The following is a 12,030-nucleotide window of genomic DNA, read 5'->3' on the forward strand; positions in this document are numbered from 1 at the left end:
TGTCGGGGAAAAGGTGAACATGACGCAGGTCTGCACGACCCATGAGCCAGACACCTGGGTAACACAGTACAAGCGTGCCTGGCGATGGCCTTCTCCCACTGGATCCGACAGAGGCTAGGAAGTAAAGAAAAATTCTAGCAAGTTACAATGATTGACGGCGAGTTGTACAGGTTTGGGTTCACTCACCCACTCCTGGATGTGTGCACGGGGAAAAATGTACAAGAATTATGGCAGAGCTCCATGCAGGGATATGCGGAAGCCACGTCGGGGGTCGAGCTCTGGCCGCAAGGACTCTCCGTGCAGGTTACTATTGGCCAACAATGAGAGAAGATTGCAAGAGGTATGCGCAGTGCTGCAAACAATGTCATCAGCACGCCGATTGGCACAAGGCGCCTCCTGAGGAGTTGAAGTCGATTTACAGCCCTTGGCCGTTTCATACATGGGGAATCGACATCTGGGACCATTCCCGCTGGCGATCAGGCAGATGAAGTACTTGGTGGTGGCATCGAATATTTCACCAAGTGGATCGAAGCAGAACCAGTGGCCCAGATCACCGCACACAAGATCGAAGGTTTCGTGTGGAAGAACATTGTGTGCCGGTTTGGTGTGCCCAAGCGCCTGGTGTCGGACAATGGGACTCAGTTTGCAAGTCACTTGTTGAAGAAGCTGTGTGAAGGGGTGGGAATTCAACAAGTGTTTGCATCCGTCGAGCACCCTAGACGAATGGCCAAGTAGAGTCAGCCAATCGGGTGTTGCTAAGAGGTTTGAAGAGAAGACTAGAGAAAGCCAAAGGAAGTTGGGCTGAGGAGGTACCCCGTGTAGTCTGGGCGTACCACACCACCGAGCAGTCAGGAACCCATGAGACCCCTTCAGCTTGGTCTATGGATGCGACGCAATGATTCCAGTAGAGATCCAGGAGAGCTCGCCGAGATTCCAAAACTTCGTGGAGGAAGACTCGAATGAGGAGCGAAGGTTGAACCTGACCTACTGGATGAGGTCAGGGAAGAGGCGAATTAAAAGCTGAGGCGGTGAAGAGAAGGATTGAACGAAGATATAACTCGAAGGTGATGCCAAGACAGTTCAGAGAGGGCGACCTGGTGATGAGGAAAGCCCACCAGTACGAGGTGGAGAATAAGCTGTCGCCTAAGTGGACGGGACCGTTCAGATAACCGAGGCGCTCGGGAACGGCGCCTACCGCTTAGAAACATTGGAAGGAGGGGCGATTCCCGCACTTGGAACGCCACGCACCTCAAGTTATATTACAGTTGAGAACTTTGTAAGTAAAGACGAACACGAAGTTATATTACAATGTTTCTGTTAAAACAGTTTGGAGGGGGCACTCTTTTTTCCCTAAGGAGGGTTTTTAATGAGGCCACCCAATAAAGAAGAGTTTTCGAAGTTTGAAGGTGTTTCAGATTGCCTGCTTGCTGTTTTCCAAAAGTTTTGAAGAAAGACCTTGTCACTTATATGTGATTTAAGGCAAGTTGAAGTTATTTGCATGCTTTCTAAAAAGTTTCTAAGTCCCCATCGTCTTTCGGCGATTGGCGGCATCAGTTAAAGTTAAGTCCTCATCGTCTTTCGGCGATCGGAGGCACCAGTTAAAAGACCTCAACGCCCTCGCGCGTTCTAAGGAGATAAAGACCTCCTCGCCGTCGAGCGAGTGCAGGCGAGGAAGAGTAAAAGCCTCAGTGTTCCGAGGAGAGAAGATATAGCCCTGGGGCAATGTAGAGGCACCAGTGAAAAGTCCTCAGTGTTTCTGGGGGAGAGGAGATGTAACCCCTGGGAAAATGTAGAGGCACGAGATAAAGACCTTCTCGCCGATGAGCGAGTTCAGGCGAGTTAAAGACCTTCTCGCCGATGAGCGAGTTCAGGCAAGATAAAATCCTTCTCGTCCGAACGAGTTCAGGTACGGTGTAAAGGGTGGAAGAAGTTTGGAGGGTGGCTAAGGTAGGCTCGAAGAGAACGCCTAGCCACCCGGTCTCTTGTTCTGAGCTCAGGGAGGTAGAGAAGGATCCGAAAGGCGCCTCTACCCCAGATAAAGGAACAATGGCCAAGTTGTGAAGCCAGGAGAAGCTGATATCGCCAAGAGTCTTTGGCGACCAGGAGAAATTCAAGCAATGCGAAAAGTCAAGACCCATTTTGATAAGGCAGATCAGATGAGCGGGTCTTAAGCCATTAGTTGAGTTGAAGTTCGTTATTTGAAAAGCGATTTTACGCTAAGGTTCATTACCTTGAGGTTACAAGTTGTTAGAGTGTTATTGTTCGAAAGCTGATGGTTCGTAGCGGGTAGATATAATTGCGCTTACGAAGTTATAAGTTAATTTCTTTGAAGTAAATTATACAAGAAGAGATAAAGCAGACAGAGAAGTTATAAGAAGAAGTGCAAAGACTTTATCATAAGGTACATCAGTTCAAGTACATATACAGAAAAGAGAAAGTTTATTACAATTATATCTAAAGGAAAAGCATAAGAATCGTGGATGGAGGGAAGCAATCAGTCTTCAGAAGGAACAACCTTCCCGTCCACCACCTCGTTGTTGAGAGACACCATGGAAAGATCCAAGTCGGGGTACAGGCAGGCGAACTGTTCCCGGGCGGCCTCAATCCAGCAGCGAGAATCTGGCAGAGCTCAACTCAAGTTCTTCAATCTGTTTCTTTAGCCCCTCGTTCTGCTGCTTCAGCTCTTCAGCTTGTTTCTTGAGTTCTTCAATTGTTTCCCGAGCTTGAAGAAGGTCTTCAGTAACCTTCTTGGATTCCGCCTGCACCTGGGCCAGCTCTGCGGCGATCTTCCCGTTTTCTTCGTTGGCTTCGGCGAGCTTGGCCATGGTGTCGTCTCTCTCCTTCTCCACCTTCCCCAAGAAGACATCCCGATCAGCTGACCTTTTCTCGAGGTTCTTTACCTTGGCGGCGTCTGCTTTGATCAACGCCTCCAGGTCAGCCACTTTGACGCGATAGGGTACCAGCTTGCTCTCCAGCTCGATCTTCTCTTGAGCCAAGAGCTGCACCTTATGGCGTAGATCAGTGGCCTCCTTGCGTGCCACCCGGAGCTCAGTGCTCATAGCATCTTCCACTCGGGAGTGATCGATCTCGGCGAGCGTTAGATTGCAGGATAACCTCTCCGCCTCAATCCTTATGGTGCGATTCTCCGCTCGGAGTGTGAAGATGTCATCCTGGAGCTTCTTGGTGGAACTCTCCACAGCTTTGGATATGATGGAGGGGAAATCCTCCGCCATCATCTTCAGTTTTGCTGAGAAGGGCTCCCACACCCTTTTGACCTCAAGAGAGAGGTTTGCTTGTGGAGGCACCGGGGGGCTTGTTGTTGGTTCTCGTCGCCACCTTCTTGAGTTGGTTGTGGAGTGAGTGCTTCTTGGCGTGGTGGCGACGTCGGGGATTCAGTGATGAGGATAGGCGAATTATGAGCACCCTCATCCCCGACTGGTGCAGCATTTGCGGTTGAGGCGTTTGAAGGAGGACCCCCTCCAGCTGATACATAGGGCGTGGAGGCGCTCGGGGGGTTCTCCATAAAGTTGGGCTCGGCAGCCTCAACCACAGGAAGTGCAGACGCCAGAGGAACTGCTTGGACTGGCGAGGTGGGAGCTGGGGCAGGAAGCAGTGTTGGAGGTGGAGCTGGTGTGGAAGGTGGTGTTGATGTTGGAAGAGGAGGTGGAACAGATGGTGAAGAAGGCGCCACCCTCTTCCTCTTGGTGATAAGGCCATCTCCAGTCGCCTCATCGTCTTCTTCGTCATCCTCTTGGACCACCTGAGGGGTTTTCCTCTTTGGCTTCCTGAGGATGAGCTTTTTGCGCTGATTGGCGGGCTGGGCCTCGGAAGGAGCTGGGCCTTTGGGGGGCGATCTGCCCTGTGCAGCGGCGATCTCCACCACTGAGTTTGGCATGGTTTGGGAACCCGACGCCAACCCATGGGTTCGGGCGAGTGCCCTCAACTCAGCCAGCTTTCCCTTGCCCAACATGAGGTCTGCATAATGCAAAGGAACATGGGTCAGCTTAGAGAGAAAGAAAAACGCATAAGTCAGTATGCAAGAAAAGCAGATAAGTGGTGCAGAAAATAAAACCAAAGTCTTGTGCACGGCAGACAAGACGCCCAGCAACAGTTAACAGAGGAATGGCACAAGGCAAAGACTTAAACATTGAGGCACTAACCTATGCGAGTCTCGAGTTGATCTTCGAAGAACTCGAAGGAGATGAGCGCAGTGGTAAGGAAAGTGATGTTGAGATCTGCCACGCTCTTCCAGAAGAGGCACAGATCTTTGTCCAAGGCTCCCATGTTGTCGGGGCTCCTTGGCCTCCTGAAGCTTCCCTTGGACTCTTTATTCCCCTTGTTTACCCAATACAAGAGGAAGTCGTCGAGCAGCAAGGCGTCCTTGTCGTTTGGGCGCACCTGGACAAACTTGCCTTTCCAATCCTTGTAGGATTGCTGGAAGATAGAGAAGATCGACCTTCCAGCAATCTCGTTCAGACTCACCCACAGACGATCTCCCGGGTGTTTAGCTTCAAACAAGAAGAGGAAAACGTCCACTGACGCTGGCAGCCCCAAATGTGCGCACATGATTTGGAACGCCCGCACGAATGCCCAGCTGTTGGGATGGAGCTGGGCGGCGGCGATGTCGAGCTCGGTGAGTAGTTCCCTTTCAAAACGAGTGAAGGGAAACCTAAGTTTCACCTTCTTGAACAGGGTGGTGTATACGAAGCAGAACAACCCGCCGTTGTTCCCTTTGTCGTCGGCGCACACTGGCATGTCGGGGGGGCAAGGTAGCACCATCACCTGGTCGTCATGCTCCTTGTGGAACGACAGGTGAGGCTCGTCCCCTTTCTTCAATCGAAGAACTGCCCCAGCAGAGTTTACTGAGGAGGTTTCCTTCAACAAGGTCGGGGTGGCCCATGGGTATAATTTTTTGAAGTCCGGGGAAGGAACGGAGGCTCCTCCGGCGACAGGTGGAGTAGCCTGAGCCAGGTTAGGGTGGGAGGTTGCAGGCCTCTCAGCCTGGGAAGAAGAAGCACCAAGTGCTCGCGGTGGGTTGTGAGCTTGAGATGAAGGGTTTCGTGACGAGGGAGGAGGATTTGGGGTGATCTTTGAGCGAGCCATCGCGGAAACTGCAAAGGAAAAAGAAAAGAAGAGGTGATCAGGGTTCGCAGAGGCTAACTCGATCGTGAAAGAAGGGTGAAAAACGAACGAACGAAGGTTCGTTGTAACGAAGACGAAGCCCTAAGTTACGAGAAAGGAGAAACAGAAGAAACAGCCCACAGCGTATGCACCAAACAGTTAATGGATGATGCGAATCGGTTAAAATGCAGGAAAAATCAGCAGAAGAAGTAAAGGGAGTACCTTTTATCATCGGAAGAGCGACGAAGGAAGTTGAGGATTCAGGAGGGTGAAGAGCGTCGTGAGCTTTTACAGAAGGAGCTTGAAGCGTTTGAGAAAGCAAGAAAGTGATGGAACAGTGGAGTGAAATGGGTTTAAGGGTTTTTCAAATGGGTTTTGGAAGCGCAAACGACAATTAAAGGTAACCGTTGATGAAGCCACGTGTCGAGCGATTGGAGGAGTGTTTGGTGGAGCGTCAGGAAAGCAGAAAGTACAACCGCTTGGAATTCTGCGCCAGCGCCACGTAGATCGGTATTGACGTGACTCCTTTAGTCTTTTCGCTGGACAAGTCTTCGCTTAATACTGGGGGGCTTGTGTACCGCCCTGGTAGTCGGAAGTGATGACGTGGCATCAAGCTATTGTATAGGCGTGTTGATGGGACGCCTGGCTGGCAGAAGGGAAGGAAGTCGGGGGGCTCATGTAGTCGCCAGTTATTAAGTTGGCGTGCTCCGATCTCCAGCACACCAGAACCGGCGGTCACCGGGTTAAAGATGAAGTCGCCAGATGTAAACCCAGGCGACCAAGTGATTAGAGATCGCCGAAACAAGGACATCGCCGAAGATGAAGGCAGATAGACATTTCCCAGCTGGCCAGAGGATGAAGTCGGGGGACAGCTTGCTTGAGCATACACGGTGAAACAGGTGGTGCAGATCATGAAGGCGGCCGGCGAGACCACAGGGAAGGTGTCTACGAAGGCACCCTAACTCGCCAATCCAGAAGGGATCGCCCTCCAAGACAACTATGCACTGAGTAGTATCATGCATAAGTAACTTAGCCAAAGGAGAGTCAGAAGTAGCGCCCAAGTCAAGGATGCTCCAGATGATGGCACGTGTACAGCTGGATGCGAGCCACGTGTCCAGATGTGTAACTGCCAGGAGAGAGAAAGTGTCCAGGTATATAAGAGTTTCCAACGAACTTCTGAGGTACGCACGTTCAAATTGTCTTCTTTACGCTTGCGAGTTCTTGAGTATACTGAGAGAGAACTGGTTCACGGTTCCTTAGAGTTCTTGAGTGTTACTCTTAGTAATTGGTGGTTCAGTCACTGACTTGGGCGTTGGAGTGCGATCGGCCGCAGCGGCGTCGTTTCGTCTTTTGCAGGTTCTTGAGGTGGATCGCGGCGAAGGACGGAGGCAAACACGGCGCATACGTCGATCCAAGTTTGACGAGGCAAAACTCCAGCGTTTTGATCAACAGGCAGGATCAGATACAATTATGTGTGGATCCAGCGGGTGATTTTAGCTGACAATTTGAAACTGACTCCTTGCATAACTAGGGATTAGATTAATACGCAGATGTAAGGCAGGAAAGTAGAAATAAAAGGATTTTAGATGACTACTATTCCTTCCAATTCATAATCAGAAGTGTAAATTAATTGGAACAAACTGTTAGGTGAGAATATGTGCACGTGAGCATTAATATATAGGTAATTTAACAATAACCATTTTTTACATTCCATAGTTAGTGATTTTTAATTATCATTTTAAAAACTATATTTAATATAACATTTAATTTACTCATAGTATAATTTTGTTGGGTTTGGGGAATTTATTTCATGTTTGGTAGATAGATAGGGAATAAGCTGAGCTGGTGTTGGTTTGCCTCTCATGATGTCTCTGTTTTCAAAGTTAAAATTCAATTTGACTAAACGTGAATGAATTCGGAAATAGAGATTATGCAGAACACAAGGTTAAGAAAACTGACGGGTGAGGTTACTTTCCTACTTATTTAACTAATTATTTATTTAGATGGAATCAAATGTATGCCAAAAAGTGGAAAAGGTGGATGAGTTATATAAACAAAATAATGAGGAAGGGTTAGTTTCATTCACTCATTAGGTGTGCAGCTACATGCAGCTACATGCATCATTTTGAGAAACTTGAGGAGTAGATTGAAGAATATGCATAGGGTACGGTTTTAAGTTTTATTTCTTTAATTTATGCTTTACTTAATATTTTTATTAAAGTTTTATATTTCTAAAGTGAAGTAAATCAATGACTTATATTATGTTAAAAGAGTAATCAATGACTTGATAATTAATATATATAAAATACGTTGTTGTATTAAGTTTAATGGTTGAAAATAAAATAACTGCATAAGTTTAATAATGTATTTGTGCTTTATTTATAAAAATGTAACATTCAAAATTGAAAATATTTCAGATTTTAAGTCTAAATAAGTTATTTTTACATATATGAATATTTATTTTCTTTTAAACTAAGAATTTGTTTTTAACTATAATAAATTTCACCGAAAACAAATGAGCATGCTTAGTGAGATTTGTATTTTGTTTCTAGCAAGATATATAAAATGGTTAATTTAGTTTTTAAATATGTTACAATTCAAATATTTCAATGTGCCGAAATAAACTGTTTCAATTTTTTTTTTAAATTAACCAAGAACAGAACAAAAAAAAAGCTAAAGAATAAAAAATAAAGAGAGTTACAATGAAGGAATAAAAGGAATATTTTATTCATACAAAACATTAACATCAAAGCTGTTTAATTAATAATTAATCATCATGTATATATTTAAATATTTTTGTCTACATTCTTCTACCTCAGTCTCTCTTAAAAAATAATCTATATCATTTCAGTTTAACCCTAGTTTTATGGATAATTGAAATTAATGTAGAGTAAAAATCATAGGTTTAAGTTGTAAATATAATTTTAAACTCAATAACCTAATTTCTTTAAGAATTAAAAGTTAAAAAAAAATATTCTAATCATTAGCGACAAAAAATGGTGGTCGCTATCACCTTTCATTTCAGCCACTGATTTAGCCACCGAAAATAGTAGTCGCTAATTTGGTTATGAATTTTGGTGACCAAATTTTCTGCGACCGATTTAGCCACCGAAAATGGTGGTCACTAATTTGGTTCCTGAATTTTGGTGACCAAATTGTCTGCAACCGATTTAGCCACTGAATATTCAGTCGCAAATGTGCGACCACTTTATAATTCGGTCGCTAAGATGCTTTGTGACTAGGGTTTTCGCTTCCAACTTTATTTGGTGGCCGTTTCGATCGCAGATATGTTTAGCGATCGATTATAGTGCTTTTAGCGACCGAATTTGGTGGTCGCTAAAAGTGATTTTTTTTGTAGTGACGTATCTATAAAAAGTATTTTAGTTGAATTTTTATTTTTCAGTATCAAATTAATTTTCATTATTAATAAATTTTAACATTTTCTCCATACCATTAATTAATACAAAACATAAATGCTCATAATATTTAATAGAGATAAATCAAGAAAAAAAAATTAAGTTGTATAAAACTTATAAAATAGATCAATAATTTATTTTAAAATGTGTTTTATATTAAGAATAGAAAGAAGCAGCTTAATGTGATCACTTATTAGTATAGAGTACATCTTTTGGATATTGCTATTGCTGCTATTTTGAATTCACTGCAAAATAAGCTTTGTTTATGAATATCTTTATGTGTATTATGTGATTTAGAAGAAGCTTCAATATATACAGCATGGAGCAGCAGCTAGCAACTAACTTGGAAAACAACTCATCATAAGTATAACCTAATGTTATCTACAATTCATCATCTGCATGATCCACACAGACTGTATAAACACAGAATGATTTATGCAGTGTACTTGAAAAATATACTTCTAAGTTTTAGCATGTGATTTGGCCAAAATCTTATTTCTTCATTTCTCATTATTTTCATCCCACATGCAAAGGGATATAGTACTTATATTCTAACCAACCAAGCGCCAACATTGACAATGGTGAAATAACTTCCAAATGACATTCAAAGGTTAATTCACTATAACACCAAGGGATTATATTCATACTTGTATTTTTTCCTCACACTAAGGTGAACACCAAACACTTCTTCCGATGTACCAAACATTTACTAATTGTAGTCACGTTCATCAGGTCATGCTTTAGCACCAAAAAATGATTGCTGGAAGAGCAGGGAAACAAAAGAAAGATTGTAAACATATCGCAAAATATTGTTCAATGTTTTATAGATAAGGACATGCTCTGTTATTGGCTACAAAAAGAATAAAACACAAGAATCTTCATAAGTTTCAATTTTGTTTTTGATAAGGGACATCAGCTCCACTATACATTAGGTAATCCCAAATCCATGAAAAGATCAACTATTTAAACTTATAATTATAATTAGGGAGTTTTTCTTATTTATTATTACAATCCTGATATATTGACACCCTCCGACAGTAACACACATTTGACGCTGCAGATAGTAGCGGAGTGAGATTGTGTGTGAATAAGCAGCGCGAGCTTATTACATCGGTTATTAGTAACAACTGATGTAATATATTTTTTTACTCAGAATAACACATATTACATCGATTCTTAGTAATAACCGATGCTTTTTCTCAAAATAATGCATATTACATTGGTTAAACCATATAACCGGTGTAATATATGACCCATATTCAGAAGACGTGGAAGATTGTTTCGATTGATGGTGGTGTTGGATCGAAGTGTTTCGTCTTCGATCCTCGCGACGAAGAACCTTACACCGGCTTTTCCGATAGACAGCGTTCTAAGAGTATTGTTTCGACGCCGACCAGTTCTGCGCTATCGTCCATGACAACAACCGCACGCGATCCTTGCTGTTAGCGCCAGAGTTGTTCTTGGTGCACCGTCACATCGAGTGCGGCAACGACCATCTCGGTGAGGCGCTGGAGATTCTTGACTGCATAGCGGTCGAGAGCGACGACATTGGCGATCTGGGAGGAGCTTGTCGAGCGACGGCTTAGCGATTCAACTTCACACACTGTTTTCAAACCCTACGTTCTTCCTCTTTCTATTTCCCAAAGTCACATCACCATCATGACATTTACAACAAAATTCTTGTCACATCATCCACCGTTTCCACGTTTGCAGCGTTAAGAGTGTATCACTTGACCGAAGGTGTTAACAAAATATTATTCTTATTGTTAAACATAGAGACATTACTTACTAGTCAAATATTAACATAATATAGATTTGTGGTCTTTTGTCCATGTTATTTATCTTATTTATCTCTACCTTTTGTCACATTGAATTCCTGTCAGACGAGAGCTAACAAATCTGCATAAAGTTGCCATTCTTTCTCTGTAAATATGGCTTACCAAAAATAATCATATTTTTTTGTAAACTCTATAGATTTGATCCATATATTCCTAATCTTCCAAGGAACTAACGCTACATTCTTAAAAGCTTGAATTTATGACGTAGCAAACGTGTTCAAAGAATCTGAGTGTGACATACAATGAGCTAAAGACACTGGGTTTGGGACTAACATTAATACCGCACCAGCCGTTAACCTAAATTACTGACTTAGTCCTTTGAAAAAAATTAGTGCATGAAGCTCCCACAAATTTAGGGTTCTATAAGGTTAGATGGAGACAACCTTATCCAAAGTGAGCAGAAAGGCTATTTCCACTTCTAGAATATAATAATACACTGAAGAAAAGATATTGTTATGCCCCGCCCTTAAGAATCCTGTTTTACACTTGAACTTGATATTACTTAATAGTCACGTTTTAACTATTTCCTCAAGGTTTTCAGCACATATCTATGCTTCAAACTCAAATTAATTTCTGCTACATTAATTTACCCTTTTTGTTGAATAGTTGCAAGGTATGGAATGGATTCAAGGAATCAAAATACCTGGGCTTTTGTTGGAGTACTAGGCTTAACTGTGGTAGTGCTCCCAAAGCGAAATATACTATAGGCTTTTTATCTACAGGCTTCAATATTTGAAAAGAGGAAACGAGTGACTCATCAACAGTCATCATTGCACCAGCATTGTCAAACTCTCCACAGTACTTAGGTGCCGAGAAGATAGTTACAAGTTGTCTGTCAGCAAAGAATTCATATCCGTCTTCAACAACCTGTGACATGGAACATATATAATCAGCATATTGTACATTTTGGATTTCCAGCATTATAATCACACATTGGAAAAGAATATGAAACCTGATGGGCCCTGCAAATCAAATCAAAATCATGCTTCTGAAGGAATTCTGTCACCCTGTCAACACCAAATGTATAGGAAACTCCACGTTCATTTTCTCCCCAACCCCGAATGTCATTGCTAGGATCAGACCAAAGGAGGTCACATAGTAGACCAGTTTCAGGCACTTCAGAAGGACGCGGCAAACTTTTTATCTGATTTAAATTGTGTAACTCAGGAGAGAGTCCACCTGCATGCAGAGTATTTTTTCATCAATTAGAGCTGCCACTGGCAAACAGTTGAAGCATTCTGTGAACACTTTCCAAAGCTTCACATTGAATCTTCGTTTACACTCGGCATAAAATCCAAAGAGTCACATTCATATTGTTAGCATTAAACTTAAAGTCGTCAGCCGTCTTCAGTTTTATTTTAACATTTGAATAGTCAATAATTATTATCTTTAATTCTAGTTTTGAATGTCATTTATACTATGATTTAAATGTAAATTATAGTTAGGTTTTATGAGAGAGAAGTTAAAATTTGAGAAGTCTATTGTAAAACTATTTAAAGAGATTGTATACTTATATTCTCTATGCACAAATATCTTGCTCTGTTTTATTCCCTCAACACCAACACATATCCCAAAATATGCGGGAAATATTTAAATATCTTCGACAAATAAGCTAAATACTTATTAACTGAAAGATGTTTACGAATATTCTCTAA

General features: G+C 42.6%; 1 pseudogene; it reads right to left on the reverse strand.

The window, feature by feature from the left end:
• Window positions 1-10,572: 10,572 nt before the first annotated feature.
• LOC137817238 (serine/threonine-protein phosphatase PP1-like) lies at window positions 10,573-11,674 on the reverse strand (annotated as a pseudogene).
• Window positions 11,675-12,030: the final 356 nt, after the last annotated feature.

This window comes from Phaseolus vulgaris, unplaced genomic scaffold (assembly GCF_000499845.2).
Source record: "Phaseolus vulgaris cultivar G19833 unplaced genomic scaffold, P. vulgaris v2.0 scaffold_23, whole genome shotgun sequence".
Classification (NCBI taxonomy): Eukaryota; Viridiplantae; Streptophyta; class Magnoliopsida; order Fabales; family Fabaceae; genus Phaseolus; species Phaseolus vulgaris.